Source organism: Bos indicus, chromosome 9 (assembly GCF_029378745.1).
Source record: "Bos indicus isolate NIAB-ARS_2022 breed Sahiwal x Tharparkar chromosome 9, NIAB-ARS_B.indTharparkar_mat_pri_1.0, whole genome shotgun sequence".
Classification (NCBI taxonomy): domain Eukaryota; kingdom Metazoa; phylum Chordata; class Mammalia; order Artiodactyla; family Bovidae; genus Bos; species Bos indicus.
The window spans coordinates 47,474,233-47,496,667 of record NC_091768.1 but is presented as its reverse complement, the minus strand read 5'-3'; the positions used below and the strand labels follow the sequence as shown (position 1 = coordinate 47,496,667).

General features: G+C 37.7%; 1 pseudogene; it reads left to right on the top strand.

The window, feature by feature from the left end:
- The window catches only part of LOC109563517 (UDP-GalNAc:beta-1,3-N-acetylgalactosaminyltransferase 2-like), an 82,494-nt pseudogene extending 60,878 nt beyond the window's left edge, over positions 1-21,616 (top strand).
- The last annotated feature ends 819 nt before the right edge of the window (positions 21,617-22,435 follow it).

Sequence of the window (22,435 nt, the reverse complement as noted above, 5' to 3'; positions counted from 1 at the left end):
AGAACTGACTTACTTGAAAAGATCTTGATGCTGGGAAAGATTGAAGGCAGGACAAGAAGGGGATAACAAAGGATGAGATGGTTGGATGGCATCACCAACTTGATGGACATGAGTTTGAGTAAGTTCTGGGAGCTGGTGTTGCACAACGAGGCCTGGTTTGCTGCAGTCCATGGGGCTAGAAAGAGTCAGACATGACTGAGCAACTGAAAAGAACTGAAATATGTGTCATAAAAATAAACAATTCAGAGACCCATTCCAAGACACATTATAATTAAAATGTCAAAAGTTAAAGAATAGGAGGAATGCATTAGAAGTAATTGTGCAAGACAGAAGCGAGTAGCATGATATACTCAAAGTGCAAAAAAGGAAAACAAAAAACAAAAAGCCTACCAGCCCAGAATACTCTACCTAGGATAGTTATCATTCAGAATTGAAGAAGAAATGAAGCGTTTTCCAGATAAGCAAAAGTTTAAGGAATTCATCACCATTAAACTGGCCTTAGAAGAAATGTCATTTGCTTGCATTTGTCAGTTCCAAATAAGAAAGAAAAAAAGTCTTCATATATACATATATATCTGTAGATTGTGTAAGTGTATGTAAAGTTCTTATTTCTGGAAAATAAAATGAGAAAAGAAACACTATTTGTTGCAAGATAGAATATAATGGCGTATTATTTTCATAATATTTTAAAAATCTTTATACTTTTTAAATATACCTGTTAAAAATTAATTAAAATAATGCATATTGCATAACCTTATCTAATGACTCAATATTGAATTTCTCTAATACTATATACAAGTTTTTGATTTGTTATATGATCTTCAAACAACTACTATGTACATATTAAGACTGCCAATTTTAAAGTCATTTTCCTGAAAACCTTTTAGTAGCTTTAAAAAGGGAAAGGACAAATACTTCTATTTCCAGTCTAGTATGTCCTTTTATCACACAACATAACCCGAAGCATAAAGCATAAATAAGTGTGGATACATTTCAAATGTATAATTTAAGAATAAAGTAACAGGAAAATAGATATGGATATCACAGAAATGGAGATATGTTGCAGTTTTTCTCTACTTCAAGATTTGGATTTATTAACAGAAAATCCATTAGTAAAGTATAAGGCCTGATCCTCCTTTCAAATGAAGAAAGTGCTTATCAAGAGTACACAGACATTCGATGTTTCATTCCCAGTGCTTTCGTATGCAGTACCTATTCCTTAATTAAACCAGGTATCTTTCTTAGCAAACCTTATTCTAAATAAGCTCCATAGGATTTCAAAACATCAATCAGTAAAATACATTTACACTTGCCTCTGAGTCTTTGAAGAGGCCTGCGAAACAAAGAGGATTTCAAAATTTGCTGTTTGCCAGGGAGGTGAGGATTTTTATGAAATTACCTATGAAATTATAAGTGACATACAAAATGACATTCAACAGTGAGTAAAAGTTCTGATTTATTTTTGTAGGATATATCATCACATTGTATGCTTTCTACTATATCAATGTATAAATCCTATTGTTTCATATTTTATGCACCTACTTTTCAGAATACTTATTTATTTATTTATTTTTTTTCTCCAATTTTATTTTATTTTTAAACTTTACATAATTGAATACTTATTTATAGTCATAAATTATATAGATAGTGGCTCCTAACTGGTTATATTTCAAGTCATAGTTAGTGCACTGTAAGGATTGTACACTTTCTAGCTGTGAACACTGATTTTCTCTGATCTATATCTAGAAATAGATAATGTATGTAACATCAATGAACCAAAATTATTTAATAACTGAATTTACAATCCCCAAAAGAATAATAATAAGAATAACAAGGATAAGAATATTATAGTGGTTGCTGTTGTACCTTGATGGGATTCCCCTTCAGGACATGGGCTTTTACTCCCTCAACTGACTGCTCACAAAGTGGTCCTTCCTCAGCAATTTCCAGAGAAATGACTAGTTGATTTTGAGGTAAAGAGAATAGTCCCCATTTCACATTTTAGGGCACCTCTAAATGTAACCAGTGGAATTGATTATCTGATACACACATACATATATCTAATTTCTGTACTGGTTACACACCTGACAGTATATTAATACAGTTTTTACTTTAAACAGCCATATTTGTTTTATTTTTAATTTTTAGAAATTTAATCATGTATTTACCATTTCTGCTACTGTTTGTTTCTTTTATTTTTCTTTTCAATTTTTTATTGGAGGATAATTGTTGACAATTCTCTGATGGTTTCTGTCATATATCAACATGAATCAGCTACAGGTATACATATGTCCCCTCCCTCTTGAACCTCCCTCCCATCTCCCACCCCATCTCACCCCTCTAGGTTGTCACAGAGCACTGGGTTGAGCTCCCTCTGTCTATCTGGTGTGTCCTTTTCATTTTGTGGAAGAACTTTCAATAATATTTCTTTCAACACAGACTTACTGATAGTCCATTTTTTTCAACATTTTTTGGAGAAAAATGTTTATTTTTGGCTTCATTTTATTGTAACTTTATTAAATTTAATTAACATGTAATAAACTGCACATGTTTAAGTTGTATGATTTGACCAATTTTGACATTCATATAGAGACATGAAGCCATCATCACAATCAATATAGTGAACACATGTATCACCTCGCCCAAAGTTTCCTTGTGCTTTTTTCAATTCCTGTGTGGTTTTCAAAAAATCTCGTAATTATTTATTACCACATTTTAGCTTATATTTTCTAGAATTTTACATAGATAGAACTATATACATGGGTCCTATTGTTTGCTTGGTTTATTTTACTCAGTGTGATTTTTAGATTTATTTGTACTGTTATCAGTAGCCTGTTCCTTTATATTGCTAACTAGCATTTCATTCAGAGAAGGCAATGGCACCCCACCCCAGTACTGTTGCCTGGAAAATCCCATGGATGGAGGAGCCTGGTGGGCTACAGTCCAAGGGGTCGCTAAGAGTAGGATACAACTGAGCGACTTCACTTTCACTTTTCACTTTCATGCACTGGAGAAGGAAATGGCAATCCACTCCAGTGTCCTTGCCTGGAGAATCCCGGGGACAGAGGAGCCTGGTAGGCTGCCGTCTATGGGGTTGCACAGAGTCGGACACGACTGAAGTGACTTAGCAGCAGCAGCAGCAGTATTTCATTATATAGATATTCCACAGTTTGTAACTCTTTCAGCTGTTAATGATTGAGTTGCTTCAGTTTTGAGTACACATAAAAATCTATGTTTGTGTGTGTGTGTGTGATGTGTGTGTGAGTGTGCATGTGTATATTTAGAGTTCTAAGTTGACAGGTCTCCTAGAGTACTTTTAAAAGATGACAAGCCAATTCCTCATGGCTTTTATCATGATAAGAATTCAGTCTTTCTTATTTTGTTCTCTTGAATTTAATGACGTTCAAATACCTTAGTACCTGGATATGCATCTTAGATTTGATCAGAGACTCATGAGAACTCCTGTGTAGATACCTGAAAATCTTCCTTTGGGTAACTCCCTCTTTGATTTTCTGCTGCACAAGTCTAGATATCCCAGTCTCTGTGAATTCTGGGTTGTCCTGTAAGCTCAGTAAGCCTACTGTACCTTATATGCAGCCACCTCCTGTGTTTGGGGCCTGTGGGTATAAAGCAGGAAGATCTTAGACCATCTTAAGGAAAAGCTTTAGAGATGTCTTTTGTTGCATTTCTCTTAGAGGTTACAGCCCTGACTGTCTGTTATCCAATGTCTCGAAAACATTTAATGTACATCCCTCTGATTACTAATGTGGTTGAATATACAGTTTGCACTCCAACAATGTGGGTTAGGGGTGCCATTCCCCATGAAGTCCAAAATTTGAGTATAATTTTACAGTGAATCCTCCATGTCCATAGTTCTATATCCACAGACTCAGCTGACCTCAGACCATGTAGTACTTAATTTTTGAAAAAAATATGCATATAAATTGACCCACATAGTTCAAACCCATATTGTTCAAAGGTCGATTGTATTTTTATATAAAGAATTTCACATAAATATTTGATAAGATGGGAGATACAGTGTACGGCATGGTAACATAATACTGTATCCTATTTTTGAAATTGCTAAGAGAGTAGATCTTAAACATTCTAATTAAAAAGCACTTTTTTGGTTGTTCTATTTTGTATAATATCTATTATTTATCTTTGATTGTGCTTTGTCACTAAATTTATTTAAGGCTCTTCTTAACATTTGGATAAAAACCCTTTGCTTTTTACATGTGTAACAGATACTTCTCATACTTTGAATGTCTTTATTTTTTTTTCAAAAACAAATGTTATTTTTAATTCTATTGACTGTATCTTCAAAATATATTTAGTAACTGACTACTTCTCACCAGTATCATTGCTAGGACCTGGTACAAGCCATCTGTATTATGTTGGTACTACTCTGTTTTCCTGGCTTCCACATTTAAACCTATAGAAAGCCCATCCCTTTTGATTTTCTGGGGTCTGTTTTGGTTGTTTTTTGCTAATTTTCAAGTATTTCCATTTTGCTATTATAATTTCCCCTGTTTGGATGATAATTCACAAGGTCATTCTACCAATGGTAGATTCTCTAGCGAGCAGCCAGAATCATATTCTAATCGTTCCTAATATGTAAAATTAAAACTCATTTTTAGACATTAAGCTTAGATTGTATAACTTTGCTGTACTGTGTTATTGACTTTAATCATTTGTTGATCCTTTGAGGTTTTCTACATAGGCAATCAGAACATTTGTAAACAATGAAAACTAAATACCTCTAATCTCAATCCCTACCACCTTTATCTTCTTCTTGTACCAAATAAAACCTTATTTAAGAAAATTGGTTCTGGAGTGAAACTGGATAGACTAAAACTTCAGTGAAATTAAACCATTCAATTACAGTATAAGTTCTCTTGAAGGTCTTCCTAGGTGAGTGCAGTATATGGTTGGAGGGAAGTCTTGGATAAGTGTGTGATTGTTGGTGATACAGCAAAGAGAGTGCTCCAGGAGTAGTAAATGGCTGTTACATTTGATTTTAGGATTGATGGACCTGATTCCTCAAGGATTAGGTCTGCTGAGTCAGGTTTATTAAGTGAGTGGCCAGAGCCAAATTTTTGCTGACAGCTGAGTAACTGAACTGTCACCAGGCTCCTCTTCCCTCTCTCTGTCCCCACACAGCCTACAGGCTCTTTTCCCTTATGAAGGAATATCACAGTCTGCTCTGTTGAGTTGTTACCTTGATAAGACACCACACTTTCTAGAATATACACTCCATGGAGTGTATAAAAGAATTTATAATTACCTCTGGTTCTATATCAAGTTATTATTATTTGTTTCATATTTGTGAGTGTTTCACTTGCTGAAATGTAACTCTCTGAAGGATACATATTCATGCTTATGTTTTTCCTTTACCCTAAATGCATTTCTCAACACTAAATCATTCTGTTTTGCTTAAATTAACTTTGAAACCTTCCTCAGAAGTTTTTTTCTTTTTCCTTCAGGAGGAAAATTATGCTATTTTTTGCTTAGTTTTTTTTTTTTTTTTTTTAATAATTCAGAGCTTCCCTAGAATATGTTTTAACTGCAGATTAGCCATCATGGTCAACAAAAGAGTCCAAAATGCAGTACTTGGATGAAATCTCAAAAACGACAGAATGATCTCTGTTCATTTCCAAGGCAAACCATTCAATATCACAGTAATCCAAATCTATGCCCCAACCGGTAATGCTGAAGAAGCTGAAAATGAACGGTTCTATGAAGACCTACAAGACCTTTTAGAAAAAACACCCAAAAAAAATGTCCTTTTCATTATAGGGGAGTGGAATGCAAAAGTAGGAAATCAAGAAACACCTGGACTAACAGGCAAATTTGGCCTTGGAATACAGAATGAAGCAGGGCAAAGACTAATGAGTTTTGCCAAGAAAATGCACTGGTCATAACAAACACCCTCTTCCAACAACACAAGAGAAGACTCTATACATGGACATCACCAGATGGTCAGCAACAAAATCAGATTGATTATATTCTTTGAAGCCAAAAATGGAGAAGCTCTATACAGTCAGCAAAAACAAGACCAGGAGCTGACTGTGGCTCAGATCATGAAATCCTTATTGCCAAATTCAGACTGAAATTGAAGAAAGTAGGGAAAACCACTAGACTACTCAGGTATGACCTAAATCAAATCCCTTATGATTATACAGTGGAAGTGAGAAATAGATTTAAGGGCCTAGATCTGATAGATAGAGTGCCTGATGAACTACAGACTGAGGTTCGTGACATTGTACAGAAGACAGGGATCGAGACCATCCCCATGGAAAAGAAACGCAAAAAAGCAAAATGGATGTCTGGAGAGGCCTTAAAAATAGCTGTGAAAAGAAGAGAAGCAAAAAGCAAAGGAGAAAAGGAAAGATATAGGCATCTGAATGCAGAGTTCCAAAGAATAGCAAGAAGAGATAAGAAAGCCTTCCTCAGCGATCAATGCAAAGAAATAGAGGAAAACAACAGAATGGGAAAGACTAGAGATCTCGTCAAGAAAATCAGAGATACCAAAGGAACATTTCATGCAAAGATGTGTTCAATAAAAGACAGAAATGGTATGGACCTAAGAGAAGCAGAAGGTATTAAGAAGAGATGGCAAGAATACACAGAAGAACTGCACGAAAAAAGATCTTCATGACCCAGATAATCACGATGGTGTGACCACTGACCTAGAGCCAGACATTCTGGAATGTAAAGTCAAGTGGGCCTTAGAAAGCATCACTACGAACAAAGCTAGTGGAGGTGATGGAATTCCAGTTGAGCTATTTCAAGTCCTGAAAGATGATGCTGTGAAAGTGCTGCACTCAATATGCCAGCAAATTTGGAAAACTCAGCAGTGGCCACAGTACTGGAAAAAGTCAGTTTTCATTCCAATCCCAAAGAAAGGCAATGCCAAAGAATGCTCAAACTACCACACAAATGCACTCATCTCACACGCTAGTAAAGTAATGCTCAAAATTCTCCAAGCCAGGCTTCAGCAATATGTGAACCATGAACTTCCTGATGTTCACGCTGGTTTTAGAAAAGGCAGAGGAACCAGAGATCAAATTGCCAACATCCTCTGGATCATGGAAAAAGCAAGAGAGTTCCAGAAAAACATCTATTTCTGCTTTATTGACTATGCCAAAGCCTTTGACTGTGTGGATCACAATAAACTGGGGAAAATTCTGAAAGAGATGGGTATACCAGACCACCTGATATGCCTCTTGAGAAATTTGTATACAGGTCAGGAAGCAACAGTTAGAACTGGACATGGAACAAGAGACTGGTTCCAAATAGGAAAAGGAGTACGTCAAGACTGTATCTTGTCACCTTGCTTATTTAACTTATATGCAAAGTACATCATGAGAAACACTGGGCTGGAAGAAACACAAGCTGGAATCAAGATTGCTGGGAGAAATATCAATAACCTCAGATATGCAGATGACACCACCCTTATGGCAGAAAGTGAAGAGGAACTAAAAAGCCTCCTGATGAAAGTGAAAGAGGAGAGTGAAAAATTTGGCTTAAAGCTCAACATTCAGAAAACGAAGATCATTGTATCCAGTCCCATCACTTCATGGGAAATAGATGGGGAAACAGTGGAAAGAGTGTCATACTATATTTTTGGGCTCCAAAATCACTGTAGATAGTGACTGCAGCCATGAAATTAAAAGATGCTTACTCCTTGGAAGGAAAGTTATGACCAACCTAGATAGCATATTCAAAAGCAGAGACATTACTTTGCCAACAAAGGTCCATTTAGTCAAGGCTATGGTTTTTCCTGTGGTCATGTATGGATGTGAGAGTTGGACTGTGATGAAGGCTTAGTGCCGAAGAATTGATGCTTTTGAACTGTGGTGTTGGAGAAGACTCTTGAGAGTCCCTTGGACTGCAAGGAGATCCACCCAGTCCATTCTGAAAGAGATCAGCCCTGGGATTTCTTTGGAAGGAATGATGCTAAAGCTGAAACTCCAGGACTTTGGCCACCTCATGCGAAGAGTTGACTCATTGGAAAAGTCTCTGATGCTGGGAGGGATTCGGGGCAGGAGGAGAAGGGGATGACAGAGGATGAGATGGCTGGATGGCATCACTGAGTCGATGGACGTGAGTCTGGGTGAACTCCGGAAGTTGGTGATGGACAGGGAGGCCTGGCGTGCTGCAATTCATGGGGTCGCAAAGAGTGGGACACGACTGAGCGACTGAACTGAACTGAACTAATCACATGCAAGGATAATGTTAAATGAACAGATGATTGATGTAGTTTGTGTATATTGAGTCTGAATTATGTGAACTTTGAAAATCCACTTTCTAATTCATTATTAGAATATGTTGATTAAAATTAATGCATTTCTTAGTTGATCACAAAAATGTAACTTTCCATTATATACAAAGTTCTAAACGTTGGACAGTGATCTTAGCCTCACACTCTACTTCCATTTATTCTATTTTTCTAGGTACCTTTTTATCTATCTACCTTTTGTGTGTGTGTGTGACACAGAGGACAGAAACCCACTGAAATGATACTAAGCAAATAGAGCAACCCTTGCTTCATTCTTTGGTTTAGCTGTTAACACTGAAGGAGAGAAAGAGACAAACAGGCAATTCTGGGGTGTCTTGGGCAGTAATGTTCAACAGCACTAAGCCCCTTTCTCAGTCTCTCTATGTGTCTCTGTCTCCCCCTCTCCTCTGTCTCCTGTTAATCCTTTTCTCTGCTTAGCTTTTTCTCATCTACTAAATATGTGTTTTTGTCACATGGCTGTTAACATTGTTAAATTAAGGTTCTCTTAAATTTGACGTCCAAAATAGAAAGCCAAGAAAAGGGACACAAATGACATACCTTGGATTAAACTTTTGAACTCTTTAGCTAAGTGGCTAACATTTTGTTACATTCTTATCAGACTCACGTAATTGGAATAGAAAATAAATATACCCCCAAGCTAGTTCAAGTGCTTTTCAGACCTAGAGAACATGTACTTACTACCTATAAATTTCCCTGTTTTCATCACATGTATATGTGGATTTTTGCATATTAACATATCATGAAAATTTGGGGTTTGGATATTCAAAACATATATGTATAATATATGTATAGTATATACACACATATATACTATATACACACATATACACATATGTGTATATATGTATACTATACTTTTAGTGTATATAGATCCACCAAAGTGGATATAGTGCACAGTTGTTGATACGCCTGGTGATGAAAGTAAAACCCAAAATACTGCAAATAACAGTCCTGGAATGTTAGGTTCATGAATCAAGGAAAACTGGACAAGATCAACATGAGATGGTAAGAATAAACGTCGACATCCTTGGAATCAGCAAACTAAAATGGATGGGAATGGGAAAATTTAATTTAGATGACTGTTATAATCTACTACTTGGGGCAAGAATCCCATAGAAGAAATGGAGTAGCCCTCATAATCAACAAGAGTCCAAAATACAGTACTTGGGTGCAGCCTCAAAAATGACAGCCCGATTTTGGTTCATTTCCGAGGAAAGCCATTCAACATCAGAGTAATCCTAGTCTATGCCCCTACCACTGATGCCGCAGAAGCTAAAGTCGATCAGTTCTGTGAAGATCTAGAAGACCTCCTAGAACTAAGACCTAAAAAAGATGTTTTATTCATCATCAGGAATTGGAATGCAAAAGTAGAAAGTCAAAATATACCTGGAGTAACAGGCAAGTTTGGCCTTGGAGAACAAAATGAAGCAGGGCAAAGGCTGATTGAATTCTGCCGAGAGTGTGTATCAGTCATAGGAAATACTCTTTTTCAACAACACAAGAGACAGCTTTACTCATAGACATCACCAAATGGTAAATACCAAAATTAAATTGATTACATTCTTTGCAGCCGAAGATGGAGAATCTGTATACAGTCAGCAAAAACAAGACCTGGGGCTGACTGTGGCTCAGATCATCAGCTTCTTATTAGCACAATTCAGGCTTAAAGTTAAGAAAACCAGGAAAACCATTAGGCCAGCCAGCTATGACTTAAATCAAATCCCATATGAATTTGCAGTAGAAATAAAAAAATAGATTCAAGGGACTAGATCTAGATAACAGTGTGCCTGAAGAACTATGGACAGAGGTCCATAATCTTGTACAGAAGGTAGGGAACAAAAACATCCCAAAGAAAAAAGAGAGAAGAGAGTAGAAAGGGAGAGAGGGAAAGGCATATCCAATTATATGCAGAGTTTCAAAGAATAGCTAGAAGGGACAAGAAGGCCTTCTTCAATGAATAGTGTTTAATAATAGAAGAAAACAACAAAGACTAGAGATCTCTTCAAGAAAACTGGAAACATCAAGAGAGTATTCTGCTGTAAGACGGGCACAATAAAGGATAAAAATGATAGAGACCTAGTAGATGCTGAAGAGATCAAAAAGAGACGGAAAGAATACATGGAAGTACTGTATTAAAAAGATCTTAATGAACCGGATTACTATGATACTGTGGTTAGTCACCCAGAGCCAGACATTCTGGAGTGCAAAGTCAAGTGGGCCTTGAGACACGCTGCTGTTAATAAAGCTAGTGGATGCAATGAAATTCCAACAGAACTATTCAAATCCCTGAAGGAGGATGCCATCAAGGTTTTGCATTCATTATGTCAGCTAATCTAGAAGACCCAGCAGTGGCCACAGGACTGAAAAAGTTCAATCCTAATCCCAAAAACCAAGAAGGGTAGTACCAAAGAATGTGTTAACCATTGGATAGTTGCACTCATCTCCCATGCTAATAAGGTCATACTTAAAATCTTGGATGGTAGGCTTCAGTATTATGAGAACCAAGGACTTCCAGATACCCAAGCTGGATTTAGAAAAAGAAGAGGAACTAGAGATCAAATTACCAACATTACCTGGATTGTAGAGAACAAGGAAATTTCAGAAAAAAACATCTATCCCTGTTCCATTGACACACTAAAGTCTTTGACTCTGTACATCATGACAAACTTTAGAAAGCTCTTAGAGAGATGCAAATACCAGACCATTGTACCTGTCTCCTGAGAATCCTGTGCAGGTCAGGAAGCAACAGCTAGAACCCTGTACAGAACAACTGATTGGTTCAAGATCAAGAAAGGAGTATGACAGTGCTGTCTGCTATCATTGTGTAACCTTTAGGCTGAGCATATCAATGCCAGGCTGGATGAGTTACAAGCCAGAATCAAGATAGCCAAGAGAAATATCAACAGCCTCAGATATGCAAATCATACCACCCTAATGACAGAAAGTGAAGAGGAACTAAAGAGACTATTGATGAGGGTGAAGGAGAAGAGTAAAAGAGCTGGCTTCAGATAAAATATTAGAAAAACTAAGATCATGGCATCCAGCCCCATTCAGGTCAGTTCAGTTCAGTTGCTCAGTCATGTCCGACTCTTTGCGACCCCAAGAATCGCAGCATGCCAGGCCTCTCTGTCCATCACCAACTCCCGGAATTGACCCAGACTCACATCCATAGAGCCAGTGATGCCCTCCAGCCATCTCATCCTCTGTTCTCCCCTTCTCCTCCTGACCCCAATCCCTCCCAGCATCAGAGTTTTTTCCAGTGAGTCAACTCTTCGCATGAGGTGGCCAAAGTACTGGAGTTTCAGCTTTAGCATCATTCTTCCAAAGAAATCCCAGGACTGATCTCATTCAGAATGGACTTGTTGGATCTCCTTGCAGCCCAAGGGACTCTCAAGAGTCTTCTGTAACACCACAATTCAAAAGCATCAATTCTTCGGCGCTCAGCCTTCTTCACAGTCCAACTCTCACATCCATACATGACCACTGGAAAAACCATAGCCTTGACTAGACACACCTTTAATTGGCAAAGTAACATCTCTGCTTTTGAATATGCTATCTAGGTTGGTCATAACTTTCCTTCCAAGGAGTAAGCGTCTTTTAATTTCACGGCAGCAGTCACCATCTACAGTGATTTTGCAGCCCCCCAAAATAAAGTCTGACACTGTTTCCACTGTTTCCCCATCTATTTGCCATGAAGTGATCGGACCAGATGCCATGATCTTAGTTTTCTGAATGTTGAGCTTTAAGCCAACTTTTTCACTCTCCACTTTCACTTTCATCAAGAGGCTTTTTAGTTCCTCTACACTTTCTGCCATAAGACTGGAGTCATCTATATATCTGAGTTATTGATATTTCTCCTGGCAATCTTGATTTCAGCTTGTGTTTCTTCCAGTTCAGCGTTTCTCATGATGTACTCTGCATATAAGTTAAATAAGCAGGGTGACAAGATACAGACTTGACGTACTCCTTTTCCTATTTGGAACCAGTCTCTTGTTCCATGTCCAGTACTAACTGTTGCTTCCTGACCTGCGTGCAAGTTTCTCAAGAGGCAGGTCAGGTGGTCTGGTATTCCCATCTCTTTCAGAATTTTCCACAGTTTATTGTGATCCACACAGTCAAAGGCTTTGGCATAGTCAATACATGTATACCTGTGATGGATTCATTTTGATATTTGGCAAAACTAATACAATTATGTAAAGTTTAAAAATAAAATAAAATTTAAAAAAAATAAATAAATTTTAAAAAAATAGCAGAAATAGATGTTTTTCTGGAACTCTCTTGCTTTTTCCATGATCCAGCGGATGTTGGCAATTTGATCTCTGGTTCCTCTGCCTTTTCTAAAACCAGCGTGAACATCAGGAAGTTCAGGGTTCACATATTGCTGAATCCTGGCTTGGAGAATTTTGAGCATTACTTTGCTAGCGTGTGAGATGAGTGCAATTGTGCAGTAGTTTGAGCATTCTTTGGCATTGCCTTTCTTTGGGATTGGAACGAAAACTGACCTCTTCCAGTACTGTGGCCACTGCTGAGTTTTCCAAATTTGCTGGCATATTGAGTGCAGCACTTTCACAGCATCATCTTTCAGGACTTGAAATAGCTCCACTGGAATTCCATCACCTCCACTAGCTTTGTTCGTAGTGATGCTTTCTAAGGCCCACTTGACTTCACATTCCAGGATGTCAGGCTCCAGGTGAGTGATCACACCATCGTGATTATCTGGGTCGTGAAGATCTTTTGTGTACAGTTCTTCTGTGTATTCTTGCCACCTCATCTTAATATCATCTGCTTCTGTTAGGTCCATACCATTTCTATCCTTTCTCAAGCCCATCTCTGCATGAACTGTTCCCTTGGTTTCTCTAATTTTCTTGAAGAGATCTCTAGTCTTTCCCATTCTGTTGTTTTCCTCTATTTCTTTGCATTGATTGCTGAGGAAGGCTTTCTTATCTCTTCTTGCTATTCTTTGGAACTCTGCATTCCGATGCTTATATCTTTCCTTTTCTTCTTTGCTTTTTGCTTCTCTTCTTTTCACAGCTATTTGTAGCCATTTTTCTTTTTTGCATTTCTTTTCCATGGGGATGGTCTCGATCCCTGACCTCTGTACAATGTCACGAACCTCAGTCCATAGTTCATCAGGCACTCTATCTATCAGATCTAGGCCCTTAAATCTATTTCTCACTTCCACTGTATAATCATAAGGGATTTGATTTAGGTCATACCTGAATGGTCTAGTGGTTTTCCCTACTTTCTTCAATTTCAGTCTGAATTTGATAATAAGGAGTTCATGATCTGAGCCACAGTCAGCTCCTCATCTTTTTTGTTGTTGTTGTTGTTGACTTTATAGAGCTTCTCCATCTTTGACTGCAAAGAACATAATCAATCTGATTTTGGTGTTGACCATCTGGTGATGTCCATGTGTAGAGTCTTCTCTTGTGTTGTTGGAAGAGGGTGTTTGCTATGACCAGTGCGTTCTCTTGACAAAACTCTATTAGTCTTTGCCTTGCTTCATTCCATATTCCAAGGCCAAATTTGCCTGTTACTCCAGGTGTTTCTTAACTTCCTACTTTTGCATTCCAGTCCCCTATAATGAAAAGGACATCTTTTTTGGGTGTTAGTTCTAAAAGGTCTTGTAGGTCTTCATAGAATTGTTCAACTTCAGCTTTTTCAGCATTACTGATTGGAGCATAGACTTGGATTACTGTGATATTGAATGATTTGCCTTGGAAACGAACAGAAATCATTCTGTCGTTTTTGAGATTTCATCCAAGTACTGCATTTTGGACTCTTTTGTTGACCATGATGGCTACTCCATTTCTTCTGAGGGATTCCTGCCTGCAGTAGTAGATATATTGGTCATCTGAGTTAAATTCACCCATTCCAGTCCATTTTAGTTTGCTGATTCCTAGAATGTCAACATTAACTCTTCCCATCTCTTGTTTGACCACTTCCAATTTGCCTTGATTCATGGACCTGACATTCCAGGTTCCTATGCAATATTGCTCTTTACAGCATCGGACCTTGCTTCTATCACCAGTCACATCCACAGCTGGGTATTCTTTTTGCTTTGGCTCCATCCCTTCATTCTTTCTGGAGTTATTTCTCCACTAATCTCCAGTAGCATATTGGACACCTACTGACCTGGGGAGTTCCTCTTTCAGTATCCTATCATTTTGCCTTTTCATACTGTTCATGGGGTTCTCAAGGCAAGAATACTGAAGTGGTTTGCCATTCCCTTCTCCAGTGGACCACATCCTGTCAGATCTCTCCACCATGACCCACCCGTCTTGGGTGGCCCCACGGGCATGGCTTTGTTTCATTGAGTTAGACAAGGCTGTGGTCCTAGTGTGATTAGATTGACTAGTTTTCTGTGAGTATGGTTTCAGTGTATCTGCCTTCTGATGCCCTCTTGCAACACCTACCATCTTACTTGGGTTTCTTTTACCTTGGGCGTGGGTTATCTCTTCACGGCTGCTCCAACAAAGCACAGCTGCTGTTCCTTACCTTGGATGAGGGGTATCTCCTCACCACCGCCCTTCCTGACCTTCAAGGTGGGAAATTGCAGCCCCATTACTGCATGGCAAATAGAAGGGGAAAATGTGGAAATAGTGACAGATTTCCTTTCTTGAGCCCCAAAATAACTGTGGATGGTGACTGCAAACATGAAATCAGGAGACAGTTGCTTCTTGCCAGGAAAGTGATGACAAACCTAAACAGTATGTTGAAAAGCAGAGACATTACTCTGATGGCAAAGGTTCGTATAGTCAAGGCTATGGTCTTTCTAGTGGTCACGTTTGGTTGTGAGAGGTGGACCATACAGAAGGCAGAATGCCAAAGAATTGCTATCTTCAAGGTGTGGCGCTGGAGAAGACTCCTGAAACTCCCCTGGACAGCAAGATCAAACCAGTCAATCTTAAGGGAGATCAACCCTGAACGTTCACTGGAAGGACTGGTGCTGAAGCTGAAGTTCCAATATTTTGGTCATCTGATGCAAACAGACAACTCATAGGAAAAGTCCCTGATGCTGGGAAAGATTGAGAGCAGAAGGAGAAGAGGGCCTCAGAAGATGAGATGGCTGGATGGCATCACTGATGCAATGAACATGAACTTGGGCAAACTCCTGGAGATAGTGAAGGACAGGGAGGCCTGGGGCGCTGCAATCCATGGGGTTGCAAAGAGTCAGACACAATTGGGAGACTGAGCAACAACAACAATATCTATCTATCTATCTATCTATCTATCTAGTTGATTTTCCACCCCTCACCACATACTCCAGCCTTGTGTTGAAACTGAGCTATAAACCTCCCTGATATTTATTGCCAGCATTTTGTTCTTGAAAGAGAAAAATATATAGCTTTTTGTTGAGAAATCTTACCATATTTGAGGAGAAATTAAGTAAGAACATTTATTTTTAGGTCTAGAATAAATCACAAACTCTGAATCCTGTTTATAATATAAGTTGGTTTGAAACATTTAACTTTTCTCATATAAGTGAAATGTTTCTTTGGGTAACCCAAAGCAAAATCTAATTTTATGGTCCAATTCACTTAATTCAAAACAGCAAATATTTTTAACTACCTACTTGTTGAACATATAGTATAGATTGTATAAAGATGTGTAAAAGAGTTCATTGTTTCTAATTTTCCAAATGAATGAAATTGCCCTTAAAAGAAATGCTACAATATTCACTACAGTTTACCACAAAACAAGTTTGGTGTGAAAAGCAAGTTTGTATCATGCCTGGCTTACTTTGTCCTGTAGACACATCTTTAGCTTCCTTCTTCAAAATAAACACTAAAGAGCCATAAATAATGACTGGAAGTTAACCCATGAGGTCAAAATTTTCTTGATATTCTTAGTAAATAGTATTTCTTCTTACTTATAATCCATGGCCATAGTTTTTTAAATTTTGTGTAGTATTTAGCCTAAATGATATTAACATCATCACCATTGTGTATAGAATAAACATGCACAGCTTTTTTTTTTTTTTTATGTTTACTACCTATTTAGATTTTAATACCCGTGTGATCAACATTAAGAACTTGAGAAAGAGATTATGGAGGGAGTAAATATAATTACATTAATAAAACTCTTGAGAAAAGAAAAGCACTGGATAATGAACAAGTTGAGACAAGGGCTAAAAATAAATAACCATTATCTGATAAAATGGACAACTCAGTCATCAGGAAGGAACTATTACTGATGGAATACTTACAGGAACATCTAATCTTTTTCTCACCACAATTCTATGTAATTATAATCATATCACTGAATAAAAACTGGTGAGTCAAATGGTTGAGTTATTTTCCATACTTAACACAGATAACAAATTATTAAAGAAAGGAAAACAAACAAACAACTAACTTGGCTTTAAAGTCTATATTTTCTCCTCTCAATCATGCCACATTCTTCAAATATGAAAGTTAAGGTAACCACAAATATAAGAACGTTGTCACAAACTCACTCTGGTTAGAGTTTGTATGATTTGAGAGAGGCAAACAGTGTATGTGGGTCATGTCCTGTGATGCTCTAGTCATTGTAAGAGATGAATAATTACAACAATATGTTAAAATAAATTATGTTTAATTTCTTTTAAAACAATATGCTTAATTGAAATAATGTTCTTTTAAAAGAGACAGAATTCAACTGATGAAATTAATGAATGAAATAAAAGATGCCTTGATATTTCAAGTTTCAGTTTTAGAACAAAGCTCATATTATTATAAGAAAGAACTTTCAGTTAATTTATTGTTATTTACACTTGGTTTCTTCAGTATTCTCTTCTAGGTACAGATGAAGGAAAATGACAAAAGTGGGAAGAAAAGGATTGTTTAGGGAACTATTGGGAGTAAATATGTTTGTTCCTCATTTTCCTTGGTATCCTTCAAGAGTATGGCATATGCCAATTGACAGTGACTTCAGTATTAAAATGTTTATTTCTTCACCATTAAGTAGAATACTTAAGTAGAATACAATAAAAAGAGATAATCATCCTGATTCATGCAACAGCATCAATGCATCTCAAAAATGTTGTGCTAAACAAAAGAAATCAGAGGTAGTCAGGAGGCTATTTTTTGTCCTTATATAAACCAAAGACATTTGCTTCAAAGTTCATTTGTTAATTAAAAACTTTCATAGATATAATTTATTTTTGAGACTTAGATCATATGCAGTTTTATATAAATATTTATTGAGGTACTGTGCTTTGTGTTGGGAACCAGTTTGAATAATGGAAAGTTCCTTGATATCAAGGAGCTCATAGTTTATTTATAGAGATAGGTAAAGCTAGAAATTTCAATGGAATAAAAAAAGAAGACAGTTTAAGACCTTAATAAATGTTGTTATTTTTAAAGTTAAAGATACAATACAGTCTACCTCCATACCCACACATTCTGCATCTGTGGATGTGGATTTAACCAATCATGGACTAAAAATATTTGGGGAAAAACAGCATTCCAGAAAGTTCTAAAGAGATAATCTTGAATTTGCCTTGTACTGGCAATTATTTACATTTGTATTCTATTTACAGCTGTTTATATAGTGTTTCCATTGTGTTATATGTTATAGTTATCTGTAATAACTAATCAAGAGTTGGAGAAACTCTACGCAGTCAGCAAAAAAAAGACCGGGAGCTAACTGTGGCTCAGATCATGAACTCCTTATTGCCAAATTCAGACTTAAATTTAAAAAAGTAGGGAAAACCACTAGACCATTCAGGTATGACCTAAATCAAATCCCTTACGATTATACAGTGGGAGTGAGAAATAGATTCAAGGGACTAGATCTGATAGAGTGCCTGAAGAACTATGGACGGAGGTTCATGATATTGCACAGGAGGCAGGGATCAAGACCATCCCCAAGAAAAAGAAATGTGAAAAGTCCAAATGGCCGTCTGAGACCTTACAAATAGTTGTGAAAAGAAGAGAAAGGAAAAGCAAAGGAGAAAAGGAAAGATATATCCATTTGAATGCAGAGTTCCAAAGAATAGCAAGGAGACTTAAGAAAGTTTTCTTCAGTGATCAGTGCAAAGAAATAGAGGAAAACAATAGGATGGGAAAGACTAGGGATCTCTTCAAGAAAATTAGAGATACCAAGGGAACATTTCATGTAAAGATGGGCACTATAAAGGACAGAAATGGTGTGGATCTAACAGAAACAGAAGATTTTAAGAAGGGTGGCAAGAATACATAGAAGAACTATACAACAAAGATCTTCATGACCCAGATAATCACAATGGTGTGAAAACTCACCTAGAGCCAGACATCCTGGAATGCTAAGTCAAGTGGGCCTTTGGAAACATTACTATGAATAAAGCTAGTGGAGGTGATAAAACTCCAGTTGAGCTATTTCAAATCTTAAAAGATGATGCTGTGAAAGTGCTGCACTCAATATACCAGCAAATGTGGAAAACTCAGCAGTGTCCACAGGACTGGAAAAAGTCAGTTTTCATTCTAATCCCAAAGAAAGACAGTGTCAAAGAATGCTCAAACTACTGCACAATTGTACTCATCTCACCTGCTAGTAAAGTGATGCTCAAAGTGATGCTCTCCAAGTCAAGCTTCAACAGTACGTGAACTGTGAAATTCCAGATGTTCAAGCTGAATTTAGAAAAGTCAGAGGAATCAGAGATCAAATTGCCAACATCTGTTGGATCATCAAAAAGCAAGATTGTTCCAGAAAAAAAAAAAATCTATTTCTGCTTTATTGACTATGCCAAAGCCTTTGACTGTGTGGATCACAATAAACTGTGGAAAATTCTGAAAGAGATGGGTATACCAGACCACCTGACTTGCCTCCTGAGAAATCTGTATGCAGGTCAGGAAGTAACAGTTAGAACTGGACATGGAACAATAGACTGGTTCCAAATCTGGAAAGGAGTACGTCAAGACTGTATATTGTCACCCTACTTATTTAACTTATATGCAGAGTACATCATGATAAATGCCAGGCTGGATGAAGCACAAGCTGGAATCACGATTGCCAGAAGAAATATCAATAACCTCAGATATGCAGATAACACCACCCTTATTGCAGAAAGTGTGGAAGAACTAAAAAGCCTCTTGATGAAAGTGAAAGAGGAGAGTGAAAAAGTTAGCTTAAGACTCAACATTCAGAAAACTGTGATCGTGGCATCTGGTCCCATTACTTCATGGAAAATAGATGGGGAAACAGTGGAAACAGTGTCAGACTTTATTTTGGGGGCTCCAAAATCACTGCAGATGCTGACTGTAGCCATGAAATTAAAAGACGCTTACTCCTTTGAAGAAAAGTCATGATTAAACTAAACAGCATATTAAAAATCAAAGAGTTTATTTTGCCAACAAAAGTCCATCTAGTGAAAGCTATGGATTTTCCAGTAGTCATGTGTAGACGTGAGAGTTGTACTATAAAGAAAGCTGAGTGAGCAAAAGAATTGATGCTTTTGAACTGTGGTCTTGGAAAATTCTTGAGAGTCCCTTGGACTGCAAGGAGTTCCAACCAGTCCATCCTAAAGGAAATCAGTCCTGAATATTCATTGGAAAGACTGATGCCAAAGCTGAAACTTCAATACGTTGGCCACCTGATGTGAAGAGCTGACTCATTTGAAAAGACCCTGATGCTGGGAAAGGTTGAAGGCGGGAGGAGAAGGGGACTCAGAGGATGAGATGGTAGGATGGCTACACCAACTCAGTCGACATGAGTTTGAGTCAACTCCAGGAGCTGGTGATGGAAAGCGAGGTCTGGCATGCTGCAGTCCATGAGGTCTCAAAGAGTCAGACATGACTGAGTGACTGAACTGAACTCTAGTAATCTAGAGATAGTTTCAAGTATGTTCATGGGTTTTATGTAAATACCACACCATGTTTTATAAGGGACTTGAGTACCTATAGATTTTGGTATTTACAGGGGTCCTAGAACCTATCCCCTCTGGATATAAAGAGACTTACTGTGTTTCACTGAAGAAGAATATCTAATATAGACATAAGTGAAGGATTGTAAGTGCTTCTGAGTACAAATGAGAAAGCTAAACATCATGATTTTGAAGGTTGTTTATCAAAATAACTGGTGGTGCATATAAAAATGTTGAATGAACTTAATTTTCAATAATAAACTATATAGAAGAAAAGTATTATCATCTTAACAATTTTAGACAAAAATAACTTTTTTTTACAATCTGTTCACTAGTAAATGATGAGATCAGTTTTCAGAATTCACGTAGAAAACGTAATACTGCTACAGGAGATACTCTGCTTTTGAATCACTTCTTAGAGTAGTTTATGTAATGATATAATTGTGTCACCACTGTGTGCATTTACATTTGACCCTGCTTATGCCAACTATCTCAGGGACTGCTTTCCATTTTGTACAACCACTATGAACAGCAGAAAATGTCAGAGTGAATCAGTGGGTACCCTTTTTTTTTTTTTTATAAGAAAACAATTAAGTAACTGATGTGGAAGACCCATCAAATTTACTATAGTTCCATACTTGGCCTGTTCCACACTGTAAGTCTTCTTTGGCATTTAGACACTTTTTTTTTTTTTTTTTTTTTACATTTGATTCTTACTAAGCAAGTATTGTTACTTGCTACTCAACATCATGAATCCAGTTCTGAATCAGGAGATTAAAGCATTCAGTCTTTTGGAAGACACTTCATCAGGGCTCTCTGAGGACCGAGTTGTCAGCGTAAGCTTCCGGGTTCTCTATCCAATCGTTATTATGAGTCTTGGGGTGTTTTATGATGCCGGTGATGTGGGTTTCCAGAGGAACATCACTGTCAAGCTTTATCACGCAGAACAGGAGGAGGCCCTCTTCAATGCTCGCTTCAGTCCTCTGAGCTGTGGTGTGCAGGTGAACAAGCTGTGGTACAAGCCTGTGGAGCAATTCATCTTACTTTAGAGCTTTGAAGGTACAATCCTGTGGGAGAGCCAAGACCTCCAAGGCCTGGTGTCAAGGAATCTCCACAAAGTGACAGTTAATGATGGAGGAGGAGTTCTCAGAGTCGTTACAACTGGGGAGGGTGCCTTGCCTCATGAACTCATGGAAGGTGTGGAGGGAGTTGCAGGTGGTTTTATTTATACTATTCAGGAAGGTGATGCTCTTTTAAAAACCCTTAATTCTCGCCCTCAAAGACTTCTCAATCATATACATAATCTCCAAGAGGAGGATGACTTACTAAAGGAAGAAAGCAGCCTCTATGATGACATTGTGTTTGTGGATGTTGTTGACACTTATTGAAATGTTCCTGCAAAATTATTGAACTTCTATAGATGGGGCTCCATCAGTGACCTCAGTGTCCTTTATCAAGGAAGTTTATGCAGTCCATGGGGTTACTAAGAGTTGGGCACGACTGAGCGACTTCACTTTCACTTTTCACTTTCATGCATTGGAAAAAGAAATGGCAACCCACTCCAGTATTCTTGCCTGGAGAATCCCAGGGATGGAGGAGCCTAGGGGACTGCCATCTATGGGGTCGCACAGAGTTGGACACGATTGAAGCGACTTAGCAGCAGCAAGCAAGTATTGTAAAATCCGAACTGTAAACATACATTATGTGTGTTGTGTGCTAAGTCACTTCAGTCATGTCCTACTCTTTGTGACCCCATGGACTGTAGCCTTCCCAGCTCCTCTCCTTGGGATTCTCCAGGAAAGAATACTGGAGTGGGTTACCATGCCCTCCTCCAAGATATCTTCCTGACTTAGGAATCAAACCCATGTCTCTTTTGTCTCCTGGATTGACAGGAGTGTTCTGTACCACTAGTGCCACTTGGAGAAGCCCTGACATACATTATAGGCACACCAAAATAAGATGAAATATTCCTTTCCTTTATTTCAGATACTACTAAGAAAGGATGATCTTAATAATTTTTAACTGTATTTTCCCAAACCTATCTGTCCCCAAACCTATCTAATCCCATGTTCTAAATGTCAGCAAATCCTGTTGGCTTCATCCTCAAAATCTATTACAAATATGACTGCAGCTCACCATCTACACCTCTGCTATGCTTATTCAAGCCCTCATTACCTCTCATCTGGACTGTTGTAATGAGGCTTTTACTGAGTTTCTCATTTTCTGTCTTTCCCTCCTACAGTCTGTTCTCCACAGAGTAGACACTGTGGTTCTTTCAAATTGTAAATCAAAGACTTATTCCTCTG